The following is an 18885-nucleotide window of genomic DNA, read 5'->3' on the forward strand; positions in this document are numbered from 1 at the left end:
GTTCCAGCGCAACACCACTCCCATTAGGCAATGAGCCCAGTCCTGGTGGCTTCTGCAGAATCTGCCAACAGCAGCAGAGGTGTCTGGCCAAATGATGAGCTTGCACAGAAAAAAATAATAACTATTCAATTAATGGCGATGATGAACACCGAAGGGGTTTGTAAACCGTCAAATCCAGGTCGGCTCATTTGGCTCTAAAATTTTAGAGTTGGCCTCGAAGCGTACACTTCTTCCGTACGTGCAGAGTTAATATAGGAAATAATTAGCTGCGGTATGGTTTATTTTGTTTTGGACAGTGGCCAATGTAATTTTAGTACACTATCAAGTCCATACCAACCTTTGTTGTGACAAATATGAACATATACTTAAAAGTTCAGCTAAATACCACGCATTGCTGAATACCTTGTTTAAAAAAAAATAGAGAGTGGCACAAATGAGTGTGTTTAAGCCACTGTTGGAAATGCTCTTTGATGATGATTTTCTTTCTTTCTTTCCCAGTGTAGTTTCATCACTCACAGTAGCACACGAGGCACAGCTGCACTCGGGTACGGAACAAAAACAAAAGAGGGAGAAACAGAAAAATAGTTGAGCAAAAGCCAAGAAGTCTGACGGTTTCACGTTTCCAAGTTCTGCAGTCGACTTGCCCTCAATTTGCTGACAGCAACTCTGCCACTCTTGCAAGTTAAGACGCTCGAACAAGGCACATGTCCTTATTTCAATCCATAATCAGTCTAGTATCTTCAAAAGCCTAGTATTCCGAGATAACCGTCATTACAGGCGTATTTCCACGGAATGTTTTTGACATAACAGCTTCGTTGGTTTTTGCTTGACAATTGAACTCCTGTGAGAATAAACCAACCCGTATATATTTAAACATTATGTAAAAGTACAGAGCCAATGAACTCGAAAAGTGGTATTCACTCTGACCCCGAACCACAATGGCACACCAGACACACATTTTCATTTATTTAAAATTATGCGATCGGAAGGTGAGTGCAAGATACAGTGCAATATATGGCAGTCGTGAACCTCACCCCATCCATCTGCTCCTTCTGTTCACTCAACCTACTCGCTACCCTCTGTTCTCTTTAGCAGCCCCATTTTCTCCTTTTCCCTCTCCACGATAGGTCAGCAAAGAGCCATTTATGTGCATCACAATCCCTGCCCCAAATGTCACCAGAGTTGGTAACAAATATGAACACCACTTTGTGGGAAATCAACAATGGGCTTTCGATGTCCGACTTCTTCCGGCTATCCCATGGATAAACTGCTCCCCACCATAGACAGTTCGAATTTACACCGCTGGATCAGTGCTGGCAACATAGATGAGTTCTCGCCAAGTGCTTATTTGAGCATAAAAGCACTGGAACTTGCCTTTGATGGGAACATTAGTAACTAGCACAATGCTCCATTATTCGATACGTCAAGATGAAACGCAAATTGAAATAAGCCGTTTTCATTATCAAGTGCTATAAAGAGTTCGCACTGCCTATATAGGGAAATACAATTACGATATAATTTGGGACTTACAATGCGCTTATTCATCCAAATACAATTGCGTCTCAAATACAGCAATGGAAAAGGTTTGCCCTGCAGACAACTTTCATGGCCAATTCAGTTAAGCAGTTTGGCTGACAAAGCACTGTGCACTGCAGTGCTCATTAGGCTGTGATGGCATCATTAATTGCCAAAGGCATGCGTTTGATTAGCACAAATACACATCTTTTAATGCACCACTGCAATGCGGTCTACAGCATCTGCCGCGCACACAAAATCCTGGATATATCTGGGCCCATGATACAATGTTAACGTTCAATATGTGAATGTTTACAAAACGTTTCCGCAATTTGGCAGTGCAGATACGAAGCAGCCCGAGCAATCTTGAAGTCCTGAAAAAAAACCTCAATGTAAACACAGAGGGCTTCTGTTTATGGCACACTTTGTTTAAATGATCTTGGTTCAGCTACATGTCTACACAGTTGCCTCTTGCAATCCCGGTTCTCTTTCGCAATAACCGAAAGACATTAATCCACAGACTCAAACAGTGCCATGACGATCAATATAGGCAGCTGACATGAAGTCTGCCGTGAAGCTGCCAGACTACGTAGCCAAAGCGACTGCACGCAACTCTGCTTAGTTTTTTTTTTTACACGGCTGGAAAGCCCAGAGGTCAACAGGTTCAGTAATTTGTACGGCATCTGTGGTTCAAGTTATACAGCCGGCGGTGGCTAGGAGATGTTATCTCCCTCACCTGATATACAGGAATGTCGTGGGTTCGATCTCGACCCTGACGCCTGCTGTATATTTGGCATGTTCTCCTCGTTGGTCGCTTGGATTTTTCTGAGGGTCCTCCGGTTTTACCCTCCATATGATCCTCATGGCGGTAACCCGGGGTACCAAAAAATACAAAATGGCAGAGGCAATTAAATATTTCATTTCTGGGACACAATTTTTTCCAGGGGTGTACTTCACTCCACGACTGGGGTATCAATCAATCCGAAATCAGTGCACGACTCCGCGATGTCGAAACGCAGCGAGGACGATTGTGCCGAAACCCTGAACGCTCGTACGCACCGTGGTGGTGCATCGTAGTGTACAGCTCGTCGAGAGGAGTCGATTGCCGCATAGCCGACCATCATCAGACTAACAATGACTGCATCACGGGGTACCACCATGAGGTTCATATTTAGAAACATGCGTATAGAGTATTTTTTCTGCTATAAATTTCCACATGATAAGCCACTTCATTGAGCTATCATTCGTGGCCAGGTCGCTTCTTAAAAAGAGGTATTAGCTCAGTGGGCCTTACCTGCTAAAATAAAATTAGTAAATAGTCAGTCTAATCTCTATAGGCATTATCAAAGTACCCCATTTGCTGCGAAGTGTAACATCAACATTCGCTCTACAAAGCTATTGCGTGAAACCGACACAGCACAGCACACAAACTGTACTGCAGTAATGAATGTGAAAACTGCCCACTTAATGATTAATAGTCTACACAGCAATGGTCTCTCTCAGGGCTCACTTGGAAAGGGAAGTATTGTACTTAATTGCCTCTCACCTGGTGAAATACAATTATACAAACATGAATAACACAAAACGTGCTTTTATTGGTGTGAAGTACCAATCATTACTACAGAAATTGAGATGTACGTACAGGGACTCCTCTACTTACGAACATTCGACTTATGAACTTTCAGAGATACGAACAAACCTGTCTGTATGTCCAGTTGCCTGTTCGGACCGAGAGTCGTAAGTTCAACTGCCGTGCAATAGATGGTGGTGGTGGCATCTACATCTGCAGAACATGAAGAACCAGTGGCATCTACATCTCCAGGGAATTAAACAACTTTTAAATCCACGCCGTACAACAACGTTTGGAATCGACAGGAGAAAAGTTGGACTTGGGAACAAATCGACTTATGAACAGACCTCTGGAACCCAACTCGTTTGTAAGTAGAGGAGTCCCTGTAACAATGTCTCGCAAATATCACAAACGACAAGAATCCGGTGTTGCCAACTAATCGTCCACATGGTGGGCTCTGTTTGCTTAAATCAGTGCTTCTCAAATGGGGGGTCATGACCTCCTGTAATCAAGGGGGGGGGGGGGTACGGAAGTGTCTCCCCTACTTTTGTCTCTCTCCCGATCAATCCCTCGCTGGGCCATTTTCTCTCCCTGTCTTTATTCCATCGTGTCTCTCTCCCCATCTCTCTCTCTCTCTCCTTGTGTGTCTCTATTCCCGTCTTCATCTCATTACCGTCGATTAGCACGGTTGGCTACGTACGGTGTGAAAGAAGCTCAACATACGTACATGCACCACGTCTCTTTCACCTCCGTGTGCGCATGTGTTTTTTTTCTAATTGTGTGCGTGTATATCCCCCGTATCCCAAAACTTTGGTTGAAAAAAAAAACTAAAGTATATCCAAAGTTGCTGTTCCACGTTTGTGGAATCCCATTATCGGTTAAACTGCAGCTTGGTTCCCTCCCATCCCCATCACTCCCCCTCTTTATTTGCCCGTAAACTGTAAACCAAACACACAGCATTCTCGCACCTGTACCACGTTTTTTTTAATTCCGAAGCCTCTTCTTACTCCCCGCGCGTGTTTCGTTTATGACCGTTAAATGCCCTTCTTGTTAGCCGCTGTACTTACTCGCTCTCGTGTGTTTTTTTTGGTCTTTATTTTGTTGCTGCTGCTGCTGCGCTCACGCACCACGGGAGATACATAGCCGGGCTACTGGCTAAACCGGACCGGCGTGTGAACAAATCAAATAAACGAAGCCTCTTTCCCCGTCTCTCTCTCTTGTCTCTCTTGTCTCTCTGCCCATGTCTCCTACTGTGTCTATTCCTATTTCTTTCTCTCCATCTTATTATAATCCCATCTTGCAAATCGCTCACATTTCTCCCACTGCTCTCAATCTAATTGTATTTCAATTCCTGCCTTTCCCCTCCCTCGCCTCTACTCATGTTTCTCTCCTTGCGTATCTCTTCCGATCGCTCACGGTCCTATACGTGTGTGTGTGTGTGCGCGCACGCGCGCGCACATGTGTTTGTGAGTTTTGTGTACGTGTATTCATACTAATCTTGCTATTGTGTAAAGTTGCATGCAATAAATACTCTGTACGAGTGTCCATACACGTCCATGTGTTGTATGTGTGTATGTTGAACTTCTTCTTTGGTTCTTTCGGTAAAGTCACGTAGAATGAGAATAAAATTATAAATTGGTCTTTATTTTGTTGCTGCTTCGTGAGAATATTAGTGTTATTTTATTTTATCAATTTATTATTTTATTCTCATTCTACGTGACTTTACCGAAAGAACCCAAGAAGATGAATCCTTGCAGTCACGAAAGCTTTACATCGAAATATGTTGAACTTCTTTCGTACCGTACATAGCCAGCCGTGCTAATCGGGAGGTGCGGGGGAAGGACAACAAACCAGTGGCTTACTAATATCAGAAGGAAGAGCATTCCAGACGGCCGCAGGAGCGCATCTGAAAGCGCTCGACGCAGTGACCGTCTTTGGTCGGTGGTTCGCCAAAAGCGCTGCGAGGATGACCGTGAGAGTTCGCGTGATGATGGTTTATGCTCCTGGACGAGATCAGCAAGGTAATTGTGGTTCATTTGTGGCAAGCACTTGGGTGTGCGTAAATGAGCGCGTTTAAAAATGTATTAGTTCAGCAACCGGCAGCCAATGCAGTTCGGCGAGCCACGGGTGGACAAATAATAGCTCAACGAAGTGGAGTCATCGTCACGTGAAAAATTATTGCGGCCAAATACTCGACGCGTGTGATGCTGATTATAAATGTAGATGGAAATACAGGAGGACCCGGAGAAAAAATCCACGCGGCCACTGAGAGAGAGAGAGACATGCGAACTCCAAATACACAGCAGGAGTCGGGGTAGGGATGGAACCCACGACCTCCTGTATACCAGGCGAGGTAGTTAGTATGACGCCAACGTGGCTTCCCTAATTAAATTCGCAAACCGAATCATTCGCCCTTAAATAATCTAAAGTCAACTGGGCAAGTTGTCCCTCGTAAAGCAGCGTCACTCCCAAGCACAGCTGTGCGCGGGGGGGGGGGGGAAGTGACTCAACCACTTTATTTTGTCACGTGAAGCTATTTTGTTTTTCTAAACCTAAACAAAACAACTAACGTATAAACAACTCCGACGCATTGTAAGCGTCTTACTTTAAGACTTAACGTTTCTTTCTTTAAAAAAAGAAATTCCAAGTCTGACTGCAGCTGCTCAGTAGGATGTGCTCAATCATGCTGAAGCCACAGCAGTTGGGCACTGGGGGTAGATTCATCATCTTCAATATCAGCAGCTGATAAACTATCGTGTTTGGCGCCAGGCTGGTTATCACGTCACCCATCACCCAGCGAAAAGCTAAAACGTCGATGCCTTTCGAACGGTTCTAGTATTTATTTTACAAGCAGAATTAATAACAATAATATAATTAAATTTAGATTTAAAGCTTTCGTGACTGCAGGGATTCATATTCTTGGTTCTTTCGGTAAAATCACGTCGAAGGGAAACAATAAAATAAAAATATAAAACAATAAAATTCTCACGACGTTTCGACTGCAACACAAGCAATCATCATCAGGTGTGAAAACCACAGCAAGAAAATAATAGAATTAATAACATTACGTTGAACTTTTGAAAAAATGTGCAGCGTCTGCGACGTTCTCACGAACGGCCGAGAGGATCTTTAAACCGTGTCACAAAATCGTGAGCAGGATGTTTAAATCTCGCATTGATCGGCAAGGCATGTGCACGCAACTTAGACGGGCTCACGTGTCCGTTATCTCACGAGTGAATTCCCTACAGCTTCAGTTGCTCACACACACACTTATTTTTTTTCATATAATACAGGGGGGGGGGGGGGGGAAATACCAATGCTTACAAAATACATTAACCTCTCCAAAACACAAGTATGTGCTAAAATAACGGTATGATTAAGAAGCCACTGGAGCTATGCACTTTTAAATATAGATTGAAAACTCATTTTACTCGAACTGCTTTTCGTGTTGACTTTGTTGTCCTTCCCCCGCACCTCAAATTAGCACGGTTGGCTACGTACGGTGCGAATGAAGTTCAACGTACATAGAAACACGCAGAGACCCATACACTCACATAGAGACCCATAGTTCCCCTGCACCTCCGATTAGCACGGTTGGCTACTTACGGTGCGAAAGCAGTTCCACGTACCGTACATGACAAAGCAGGCAAACAAATGTAATCTGTTGCTCTAGTTAACAAAAAACCATCACGGAGACAGCAAGCGGTGGGAAAGGAGGAATATCGAGTGTGGCGTAGACTGCTCCACCCTTAATGTGTAAAACGTGCCGAATATTAAACACGTAGTTTAAATCAATGTTAGTGGTTCTCAACTCGAGCCTGATCCGCGGGATCACCGTCAACCAAGAGGGGGGTGTTCGACGGGACCTCGATGGCGTTTGTGATTAAAAATCAAACAGATTGCATCTGCAACAGTTCCGCAGAACAAAGGTTGGGAACCACTCGTATAATGTCAATGGATAAGGGGGTCCCGCGGTGGAGAGATGTTAACTGCCTCGCCCGTTATACAAGAGGTTGTGGGTTCGATCCCAAGCCTGGTGCATGCTCTGCCCGTGGCCGCGAGGATTTTTCTCCCGTGTTCCTCCGGTTTTCCCCTCTACATTTAGAGACACGCGTGCAGAGTATTTGGCTGCTGTAAATTTCCACGTGATATGTCACTTTTGTTGAGCTGTCATTTGGGGCCAGGTATGCGTTCAAAGTTTAAAATGTCTTGCACGAGCAGCGCCCCATTGCATTCAGGACAGTGTTTTTTTGATAAGCATCGACGTGGGTCATTTAAAAAAAAATACTCAGCTTTAAACGCACTACATTTGTGCGTACTGTATATAACAGGCACAAATTACAGCGATTACAAATGAGGACGTTTTTCAGATACTTTTGCTTGGCTGCATTAATGCTGGAACACAAAAGCCACTGCCAAGAAGGGCAGAAGTTGGATTTGCTCCACACGCAAGCGCTGCTGTTACACATGCTCGTCCGTCACGAGTGAAGCGCACTGGAAACTGTCACCCCCACCACCCCCGGCTGAGGCAGAGATGCCCCCGTGAAAATAACAAAACGTGGAGCGGACCACTCATTATCATCGGCGTCGTCGTCGTCACGATCCATGGGGCAGATAAGCCCCGTCGGTGTCCACGGCACATTTCGAAATGTGTTCCCACTTTCCCCTCTCTGGTGCCAATAGGCTCAGGTGGTGCCACATCTCTCTGGCACCGATCTTCCTCTCTTTCCGCTTCCTTACCTCCCCCCCCCCTCTCCGAACAAGGCCACGCCACCGCACTGAAATTGAGATCCTGTCAAACGATTCTCAGCGACGAGACGTACAGTGGTGACACGGCATACTGCTCCGTAGCTTGGCGCCAACGATCATGGTAACTGTACGCACATTAAACATTTATTAGTTTATACTCATGGTACTGAGCTTCTCCGAGCCACCCGTCGTGTCCGAATGTCGCGCATTTCCTTCATTTGAAGAGCAATGCAAGCAAATGTAAAAGCACAAATGTTGCTAGAAGCGACGGTTCGCCTGCTATGTTCACTGAAATAGATATGAACGCAACCGTCGAGTGAAAAGGTTTGTGTGGATCGAACGTATCTCCTATAAATATACGACAGTTTGAAAAAGCTTATGGAAATGCATTACTGTAATAAAGTTTGTTGTGGTCATGAAATGTTTGCTGGCATTTTCAAAGCCTGATTATTATGTTTTATCATACGTACTGTATGCCTGTCAACGGGTACACTGCAGTCTGTCGCCCATCTCCTCCAATGATGAGACCAAACACACTTCCAAACAGGAGTTCGCTCTACGTCGGAGGCACTTCTGCCAGCATTGGCGTGATAAACTAATTGGTGGACTGCCCCTTTACCTTCGTGGATTTTTAGTTACCGTACGTGGCCAATGTATCATCAACTACCAAGCACACGTAAGCCCAACGTGTCCGATAAGACGTGAATGATTCGACCAAATATCCTTCCAACGCGAGTTCGCTCTAAAATTGGAGGCACTTGGCTTGAGCAACTAACTGCTGGACTGCCCCCCCTCTACCTTTGCGGATTTTTTTTTGTTACCGTATGTGGCCAATGCGTGTATGAGCAACTAACCAAACACACGTAAGCTGCGCAATTAATTGACAAGGCGCTCCCTTGCACGGCGCAACACATCACAGCGATGCAGACGATGCACGAAGAGAAGAGGCGACAGATCGCAATGCCCCCCGATTGTGGTGGCGGTTCACGCATTTGCGGGAAGCAAATTCTACACGGCGCACTGAAAACACCACACCCCCCCCCCCCCAAAAAAAAAATAACCACGCAATATAGGCACTCATGCCAGTAACACTCATTAGCAGCAACGCAAGGTGGTGTGTACAAAGTGTCCGCGACTGTGCGATGCGCGCGATTTTTTTTCTAATAAATTGTGAGACTTAACTACTATTTATCTTCATTTCTGAAAGACTTGCCGTGACATGTACGCGTGCGAGAGGGCAGTGGCTCGTTAGCAATGCCGGAAAAAAATGGCATTTTTTTTTACGGTGGTTTAGCCAAGAAACAGATGCTCATACAGTGCAATAATAAAAAGAACGCTATGCAATGCAAAAGCCCCTTAGTGAAGCATTATGTGGCTCAAAAAAACTGGCCTGCCTTGCGCTCGAGATTTACTTCGATTCAATAACATCCACGACGTGTTTCCTAATATTGTACATACATACAGTGTGTGGAGTAATTTTAGAAGCAAACATGGCCCATACAGAAAACCCAGCTGTGGCTTTCAGCAACAGGCCTATTATTAAATTAATACAGTTTTCACTTTGTTATTTTAGTCCGGTCCAAACTCTACACACAAAAGCCTACAGGACTGGTACTCAAAAGTGGGTCTATTAAAATGTTTGCGATTTTATCTGTAACCGAATGAAAACGACGTTGAAAAATGGTCACCGGTTTGCCGCACACATAGAAACGTCCCGGCAATAAACGCGAATGCTTTACCCCTTAACTGAGAAGCAAAGGCAGCTACCACAGTAGTGTAATGTTCATCACGCTTGCCTTGCAACCTTCACGTCGCCGATTCGACTCCAGCTCCCGGCAGGGCGCGTGAAACAGTGGGGAAGGGTTCATTCAATTTCCCTGCCTCTGTCCACCCAAACAGCTGAATGGGCACTTTTTGTTTTATTGACCGTCAGGTTGTGTGCGGCAGTGGGGTAACGTGTGGGTACGCTCCCGGCTCTTTCACCACCACCCAAGTGCTTTAAAAGCAGGCCGGGTTGCACCTTTTCACCTTCTACCTAAACAGAGAACCAGAGACGTAGCACGCGGGGACTTAACTGGACCTACCGTAGCTATGTACGTATGTCGAACTTCTTTCACACCGCACGTAGCCAACCGCACCAATCGGAAGTGTGCGGTGGGGGGGGGGGGAACAACAAAGAAGCTCAACATACACACGCGCTTGATTTGGAGCTTTCGTGACTGCAGGAATCCATACTCTTTGGTTCTTTCGGTAAAGTCACGTAGGTAGAAAATAGAATAAATCACGACGTTTTGATCGCCACGCAAGCGGTCGGTTCAGCAGTTCCACTGCTGGATTATATTTTTTTCCGCCCGAGGACGGACGACCGCTTTGTGTTGCGATCGAAACGTCGTGATATATTTCATTTTATACCTACGTGACTTTACCGAAAGGACCAACCAGTATATACACACACACACACGCGCGTTCATGCGAGGCGGCTCCCGCCTGGCCAAGCAGAGTCGCACCCACCGTGCCGTTTGTACGCACGCACCGTGCCAATCGGCGCACTCTTTGCCAAGATTCCACGCGCAACAGTCGACGGTTCCCGACTTTTGTAACCCGTGATGGATAATAGGAACGGGCCACCGGTAGTCGTTTAACAACCCGAGTAAAAGCTCTGCTTGTTCACCCCCCCACCACCACCACCTCACCCCCTCCGCCAGTTTTGTTGCAGCGCTTCCCAGCACTTTGCCTCGCAACAGGAGCGCATCCAAAGCAGCACCACACATGCCAAGGAAAATTACTTTGCAAGATGCGTGGGGATGGGGGGGGGTAGATTCAGGCTTGGCAGTGATCGTGCGCCTCCAGTCCTTGTGCTCCACATGAGAATCAACCCAGAATAACATTTTCCCAGCTCACCATCTACCACCCCCCCCCCCCCCCCCCCGCACAGACCCTAGATTAATCAGTTTTCTTTTTCGTCAAGTTTAGCTCATGGCAAATTTAGCAAACAACATCGATGGTATTTTGAAATTGTAATTCCTTTGTTGTTCCGCTTTGTATAACCTTTCCAGAAAATCGCTTTATGAGCAAGCAAGAATTTGGAGGACATCCAAAACATAAAGTCTAAAACAAGAATTTTATCTACAAAGCGTATAAAAGAAATCACTTTCTAAACCGACTAATCCTTAGCAGCGGTGCACAGGAGGTGATTAAAAGCGAAGAGTTTAATGCAACGGCAATGGTTTGTGTATTTTATTTCATTTCGCAAAAAGGAACAATATGCAAATGCAGTGGTATACGTAACTCAATTTGCTGTTATATTGCACGTTCCAATTTCATACAAAATAACATTCTACACCTGTAATGGGGGAAATGACGCAGACAAATATGACGACTGCATCACAGTTTTTTTTCTGAAATAGAATGAGGTTAACGAGTGTTGCTCGCGTAACATTTACAACACTGACAAATAATATACTGGATAAACCAAAGTTAGTATCATGCAAATATTTGTTTTTTACTGACCACAAACTTGGCTATTTTCCAACAAAGGTATGATATTTATAACACAACCTTTAAAATAATCTACTGCTGATGAAAATTAGCCATAAAGGTTTACGGCATAAGTAACGGTAATTATTACACATTATAAAGAGTTCATTTTAAAAAAAAACAGTCCTAGCTCCATCATGCAGAATTTAACATTTGGTTGTAAAGTAGCCCTCGCGGGATAATCTGAACGTTAAATAAATGACCACCGAAGCCAAACACACCCGTGCGATTTCGGCTCGCGTTGAGCAGCCACCACAATTTTTCGCTGACCAGCTCTTCACGTCGCCTGTGCCTGAATCTGTCATCCCACCCACCCACCCACCCCCGCGCGCACCAAAGTGCCCTACTCGTGTACGCGAAGAGCGTTACATTTACCAAGCCGAGCAGGCTTTGTTCCAACCAACCTGCACCACCAAGTCGCGCCTGCCACGTCGCTCAATCCGTTCCGGGACGGTCGCTATTTTTTTTTATTACGCGCTTTCTATTAACTCACTCTTGTCTGTTGTTGTATCCTCAAATCTTGTAACTCAATTTTAACCCACTTCCCAATGTGGTATCGACTGCAAACTTGGTATACGTATGTCACACTGATGACAATACTATATTCTATCATAAAAAAAATATATTTTTTTAAACAATATTTTTTCAAGGTTATGTTTCAGCTTTGGTTTAATTGTCCACGCTCAACTGACGTTGGCTGTAATTGGCCACGGTCCCTTACGTTGTGGCAAGCTTCGGGGCCACTTCCTGGAGTCGTGGAGTTCTTCCATTACTAGTACGGTACATTTCATTAAAGCGTGTTTAAAAAAAGTATTTTTTAAATATTACTTATATATGCAGCACCGTGATTTTTCAATGATCGATACGAGTACGGCTACCAATTAAGCGTGCAAGCGTGCACCCCGGCTTAGGAATTACACCAGAGTGGAATGAATGGCCAACGGGAAGGAGTTGCGACACGGTTTAACAACAAGCATCAAAGTTGGCCAAATTGTTTTTTTATCACCGATTCACAGGAATGACTAAGAAAGAAGATTACACAGGCCGTGTCTCTCCCCCTCCCTCCCCCCTGTGTAATTATTCTGCGACAGATGATTCATTGTGCCCCGACTACTTCGAGTAGCCTGTTATTGCACCAAAGGACAATGCACAACTCAAACACGATTACAGACAAGCCCACAACACAGCGTTGCACAACCGAACAGCTCTTGAAACAAACACAATTCAATCTCTTTCAGGGAAAATGCAGTCGTCTTATCTGGAAGGTCAGATGGAATTAAAAAAAAACGGCAAATTCGAAGTGGAGCAGCAAATACGTTGCAATTAATCACAGTTTAGTTAACGGTAGCAATCCCTCAAAGCATTCCACGCGGACAACAGGCCTATTATGTGTAAGTGCAACGTCTTCAAAACCATTGGAGCAGACTACAATAACTCCGGTTGTCCTCTACGTGTTGGATCAACAGAAACAAAAGTTGTTTAAATTGTACAACAGTGGCTTACAGGCACGCTCAGCGCGCACACACACACACACAAACATTTACACGCGCGCACAAAGAAAACGACACACACACACAATGGCCCTTATAAACCATACAAACTCATATCAGCTTTACAGCCTCATCTTCCTCTTTGGGAATTTCAAAGCAGCAGCAGCTGCCAAATCATCGGTGCGTGCAAGGAAGCCAGACAAGCCCACGTGAAACACAGCCACCTTTACAGCAGTCTTTACCTTTACAGTCAAGGTCTCACCTTGTCTGCATAGGCAGCCCGCTGGTGTATAATACAGAAAGGGCAAGACGTAACACACAAAGGGGGCCAATGATAACGAACAATAGTTTTCATAATACAAGGTGTCGCAGGTTTCAATTAATCAAACTCGGCTGCAAGGCACTGATAGAAGTTTCCACACGGCCAGGCTAGTTAAAGTACATTCAATCAATGTTCTTTTCAAGATTTACATTGACCAAGGTTGCATTAATCAATAGGGTAAATCACATGGAACCCTATACCCTTTCGCATGGCTATCGGGGTCAGTTATTATTGATTGTAAAATGAGAAAACCAGCGACTACATTTGGACTAAAATAGCTCGGTTGAAAGGAAATGATTGAAACTATACGTGGAGGAATTATGAACAATATTTTTAACTGATTTACCAGAGAGACAAGTAAACATTGCCATCATGTTAACATACAATATAGTACGTATGTTTCAACATCGGTTACTACAAAACTATAGAAATAAAACTAGTCAATTACATTTAAATTGGCATGAAAATACATTTTTAAAAGCATTAAAATAGTTTAGCACATGCTGTACATATAATATTTTGTCAACCGAAAGACCCAAATAAGATGAATCATTGCAGTCACGAAAGCTTTAAATCGAAATTTAATTGTCTGTGGCCCTATTTCTTCCTTTTAACTGGGATTTTCCCAAAATGCAATGTGAAGCAGCTTCCTGATACTCGCAATCTTTTCACAGATAAATAATCACGCGGTAATTTATTCCAAATACCCATGTTTATCCACACACGGAGCAGAGAGACACACACGTAATATTTTTTTTTATCAGGTAAAGCCCACTGAGCTATATAGCTCTTTTTCAGAAGTGACCTGGCCACAAATAATAACTCAACGAAATGGCTTATCATGTGTAAATTTATAGCAGGCAAATACTCTAAATGCATGTTTCTAAATGTGGAGGGAAAATCCGCAGGACCAGGAGAAAAATCCATGCGACCACAGGGATAACATGCAAACTCCAAATATGCAGACGTCAAGTTTGGGATCAAACACAAAACCTCCTGCATACCAAGCAAGGTAGTTAACATCTCGCCACAGACAAAAAAGACAGACACGGAGATATATGAAGCCAGGGAAACACTTATCCGTTTCTGTAAGTTGGCTTGGACAGGACACATCACGAGTCCTTTGTGTGTCTCCATCTTTGTATATTTCCATGTCTATCTCTGTGTCTCGCGTGTTTTTGCTTCTCTGTATCTCTGGCGCGTCTGTTGCTCACGTGGACATACAAAGAGACAAGATGCGTGTCTTTGAAGCACAGCGCCGGGTGCAAACACGCTGTGCTTCAAAGAGCCTGCTGCACACTTAAAGACTTGCACAGCAAATTCACCCAATTACCAGCAGGTTATCAGCCCACAGATAATTGGCAGCAAGTCATTACTGCTATGATTATTTCACGGATAAGAGTCGCCGAGAGGTAAATCCATCCTACTATCCGCAGGAGTTTTCTGCGATTTCTTTTCCTGTGCAGATAAGAATAAAATCGCAAATAACCTACATATAATAGGATATTGTTATATTGATATTAAAATATATTGGTCCCCCAGATATATATATATTGATCTCCCATATTACCATTGATAACAGCAGTTCTTTAATATTAGCAGAGCTCACCTTAAGGCCCAGAATCAGTACCTAAGGGAAGCCTTGTCCGTCCCTCACTGCAACTCGCTCTGGAAGTACAGCTCAATAATAGTTCCAGCAGCAAGCTGCCTGGCTCCCATTTATAATCGTGTTACCCACTTGAGCTGGAACACCCCGAGTGCCGATGTCGAAGTCGCAGGGTCAATTTGGAAACGAGGCACCTGTGCCCAAGCTTTCTTCGAAGCACAAGAGGAACGTGGCCAACAAAATCATAAAAAATACATATATCAGGCTTCATAGCCGACCGTAAATCCAGGCGCAAGTTCAATTTGGTCTGTAACAACTTTGTTTTTTAGATCACTATCTGACCACCCCTCCACCGATGTCAAGGGTAGGGGGGAAGCAAAGGCAGGGTGGATGTAGCCATAAGCACCAAGCCTGCGACGGATAATTATTTCCTCATCGAGTGTCAGGGCCGACGGCCAGGCTCTGCTACTGCTGTTCCCTAGGCCATTCGCAACTTGTTACTGAGCTGGCACGGTTTTGTTCCAAGTTAGAATCGGAATCTTTATTTAGACTGGAGGAATCTGATGAGCTATGAAGCTCTTTTTCACAGACATCCAGTATGGCGGATCAAGTAATAATGGAAACGAGGTAGAAAACTGGCAAAAACTGCAATGCCTCCAGGCAAAGTCCAGGATAACTCAAATTTACATCTGCATATTCTAAATGTCACAAATATAGATTACCTTAGGCCAATTCATGCCTTTTATACTGTACATTCCATATTCATGGCTTTAGTGGACACGTTTGAGCAAATCATTTTATTTTACAGATGTATATTTAATATTCCCATATCTCAATATACTTCAGAATGTTATACATTTGAATAATCTCAATGCTAGCTTTACTTAAATTAAATAATGTACTGCAGTTGTACTCGTAACTATAGTTGAAAAGTTTGTTGTATTTAAAATTTCAAGAATGTCAAAATAATGACCGTCTGTCTTGTAAAATAAAATCAGTGGTATGAAATGTACCAATATGCAACCGGAGCGCAGTGGCTCAAACTACTACTGCCTCAAAGAGAAAGTGTGATAATACTACCCGTGCATTCAGACAAAAACGAATCCATATCAGCATGGAGTGGATAATATGATCAATGGAAAAATATGAGGTCTGAGCATAGCTTCCCTGCAATAGCTATTATAGTTTTTGTCTCGACTGTCCTAGACATAAACACAACAATGACATGAGACTAAACAAACGGTACAATTGAAATAGCAATCAATGCTGTGCACGAAACACACAGAGGTTGGTTAGTTTAACATACAAGACAAAACGTAAACAGTACGAATACAATTGCAGAACCGTATATTTCTTTTACAGCCTAAAACGCAACTTTGAACTTCAAAAGAAATGAAGCGTCATAGTTTGACATCAGCGCGTGTACGGTCCGAACTTCCGCAATACGTCTCTGTGCCGAAAAGACCTATTCTGGAGTAGCTCATAAAAATACCAGACGTCCAGATAACGTCTGTACAATGGTCCCATTCTCGACTCGCATCCAGTTGGGCTTGCTCTGTAAAATCAAGAAAAACAGCAAAACCGAGGGGGGTGGCTGTTGTCCCCAACGTAAAAGGTAAATGAAACAAAACAATATTACTTTGCCCTTTGCATTCGCATTAAATTTGGCACCAATATAAACACTGAAGGAAAAATTGGCTGACGCCGAGTGGTGTTTAATCATTCATGTGAATGACTTGCTTCGTGAAAGTTACACAATTATAGATTACAAAATCAATGCCAATGTCAGAAGGCTAACCCAATTAAACATATTTCAAGCATCACGTTATCCTAAATTCTTTTTTTTTTAATGCTAAAAATTACCGTAGCTTATATAATGAGCCCCAGAAAACTTTCAACACTCTTCACGACTACTAATAATGTGTGAGCAGTGTGTGAATTCTATCAGCAATTTAGAGCATAAGCATGTCAAGGAAAGCCAAACAAGCCTGAATTTGCAAGACTGAGATGAATGCGCCGAAGTCATCAACAACTCAATTGTCTATATCTAGAGACTCAGAGATGACATGAAACATCTACAAATCTTCACGACACATTTTATAATTTCACTGCACATGCATACATATTCTGACAAGGCCACAGTGAAGTGTGTTAATATTTGGTATACAATGGTAAACGTTCAAGAATATAAAATTCGTCTTTACACACTCAGAATAAATTATGTAAAATGCTTCATGTTTAATAATTTTACTATTGCTACGTAATGGCTTAATAAAATAAAATACAAAAAGCATCGGCATAATCTAGAATGATGAAGCGGCTACACTGAAACTGATTGAAGTGACAAAAATGAAATAATAAGAGTCAGGCAAGGAGTTGCACTCTTTCCAAGGGTATTCACAGTAATGTTAACGCATATTTCTGAATATTCTATTGGAAAATATTATTATGCAGTCATCAGCCACAACTTCTATCCACCACTGGACTAAGGGCCTCTTCCACACAATGGCCATTCCTCATGCTTATATCCCATCATCTTGCTCTCACACGAGCCAATCTCATCGCTTCATCTCTGCTTAGGCCGATCTCGACAGTCCGATGGCTCCCCTGCTTGGCCACTCTGTCATCGACCTTGTCCGTCAGCCAGCAGCCCGGCTAGCCATGTGTGCCACCCAAGTCAAAACTTGCCGTTTTGTTAAGTTGACATGCGATGTGTCTGATTTGCATTTGCTCGTCAGTGTGTTAATTTACGTTTCATGGTGATGGAGTGCTGTTCCTCTTATTGTCTGTCAGTGTAATTTCCAGCGTGCATATCTTGAAGCTTCTTTATATAAATACTAGCTTTACTACCCGGCTTCGCCCGGGACTTGGATTCGCCACGCCCGGCCGCCTTTGTCTCCCCAGTGGCGATGTTCACACACCATAGCAGTTGCTCGTTTGAGGCTGAGTCGACCTAGGGGAGGCCCAGGACCGTGTTCAAATAATCGTCACCGGTGGTGGCCGTGAGCGGGAATCGAACTCGGGTCGCCAGGTTCGTAGCGCAGCGTAGCGCTAACCATAGGTACACATAACACGCGCTTGCTGCAGACACACACACACAACTTTCAGGGTGCGTACGGCAGTAAACGACTCAAATAATAAAGCAATGCCGCGCGAAGAACGCCTTAGACCTGCAACACATTTGTATGGCACTTTACCCGCGATCAGCAGGCACACTGCGTTTCGCTTCCTCACACGCGGGTCACATGACAGATGTGACGTCACAGCTCACTTGCCGTGCAAAAAAATATATTCATTATTGAGCCCCCCCCCCCCCCCCAAATAAAAATATATACAAAAGTGTATTTTTATAATTTTTGCATGGTGTACAGTATGTTATGTACCCACATGGCAAATTTCAAGTTTGCTGCATGTCGGGAAGTACGCTAAACATTTTGAACAAGACCAAGGTGCTATGCTTCTCACCGGGACTAAAGCAGGAAGTTATTTTTCCCCAAATACATTCATTAAATAATTATCAAATAGAGCAAGTCAAGATCTATAAGTATATTGGGGTCATCCTGGATTCAAAACTGAATTTTGAAGATCACATTGATTATATTGGTAAAAAGACAAAAATAAAAATTGGTTTTCTGTATCGACACAACCACTGCTTCCCCCCTATGTTCCGTTTGGAATTGATAAAAGCTACCATACTGCCTCTACTTGATTACTGTGATCTCGTGTATAAATCAGTCCCAAGTAATGTACTGAAGAAGCTTGATTCCATCTATCACTTGGCCTTAAGATTTGCATTGAACTCCTCATACAGGACTCACCACTGTGATCTCTACATTGGGTCAAACTTAACATCTCTTAATGTTCTGCGGCTTGTACACCAGATCAAATTTATTCACGATGTACTTACAAAATAATCCGCAGACTACCTGCTGGATCTCCTCTCTGTTTCAAAGAACAAATTTGACCTCAGGTCTTCGCTCATTTACCAGCTTCACATTCCCTATTGCCGTACAAAAACCGGAGGAAGGGCCTTTGCTATTGATGCCTCCAGGGTCTGGAATGCTATTGCTAATAAACTGCAACTTGAATCACTACC

General features: G+C 43.6%; 1 protein-coding gene across 2 annotated transcripts in view; it reads right to left on the bottom strand.

Moving 5' to 3' along the window:
- LOC116949450 (activin receptor type-1-like) overlaps positions 1-18885 on the bottom strand; it is a 55404-nt gene that overhangs the window by 27518 nt on the left and 9001 nt on the right. Inside the window, exon 2 of one of the 2 annotated variants that reach the window (XM_032966824.2) lies at positions 403-535. The exons of the other annotated variant lie outside the window; for it this stretch is intronic. The gene's annotated coding sequence lies outside the window, so the exon portion shown is untranslated. The remainder of the gene's footprint in view (positions 1-402; positions 536-18885) is intronic. 2 annotated transcript variants of the gene reach the window in all.

Source organism: Petromyzon marinus, chromosome 2 (genome assembly GCF_048934315.1).
Source record: "Petromyzon marinus isolate PM22_M1 ecotype Great Lakes invasive population chromosome 2, UKy_Petmar_22M1.pri1.0, whole genome shotgun sequence".
In the NCBI taxonomy this organism is placed as follows: Eukaryota; Metazoa; Chordata; class Hyperoartia; order Petromyzontiformes; family Petromyzontidae; genus Petromyzon; species Petromyzon marinus.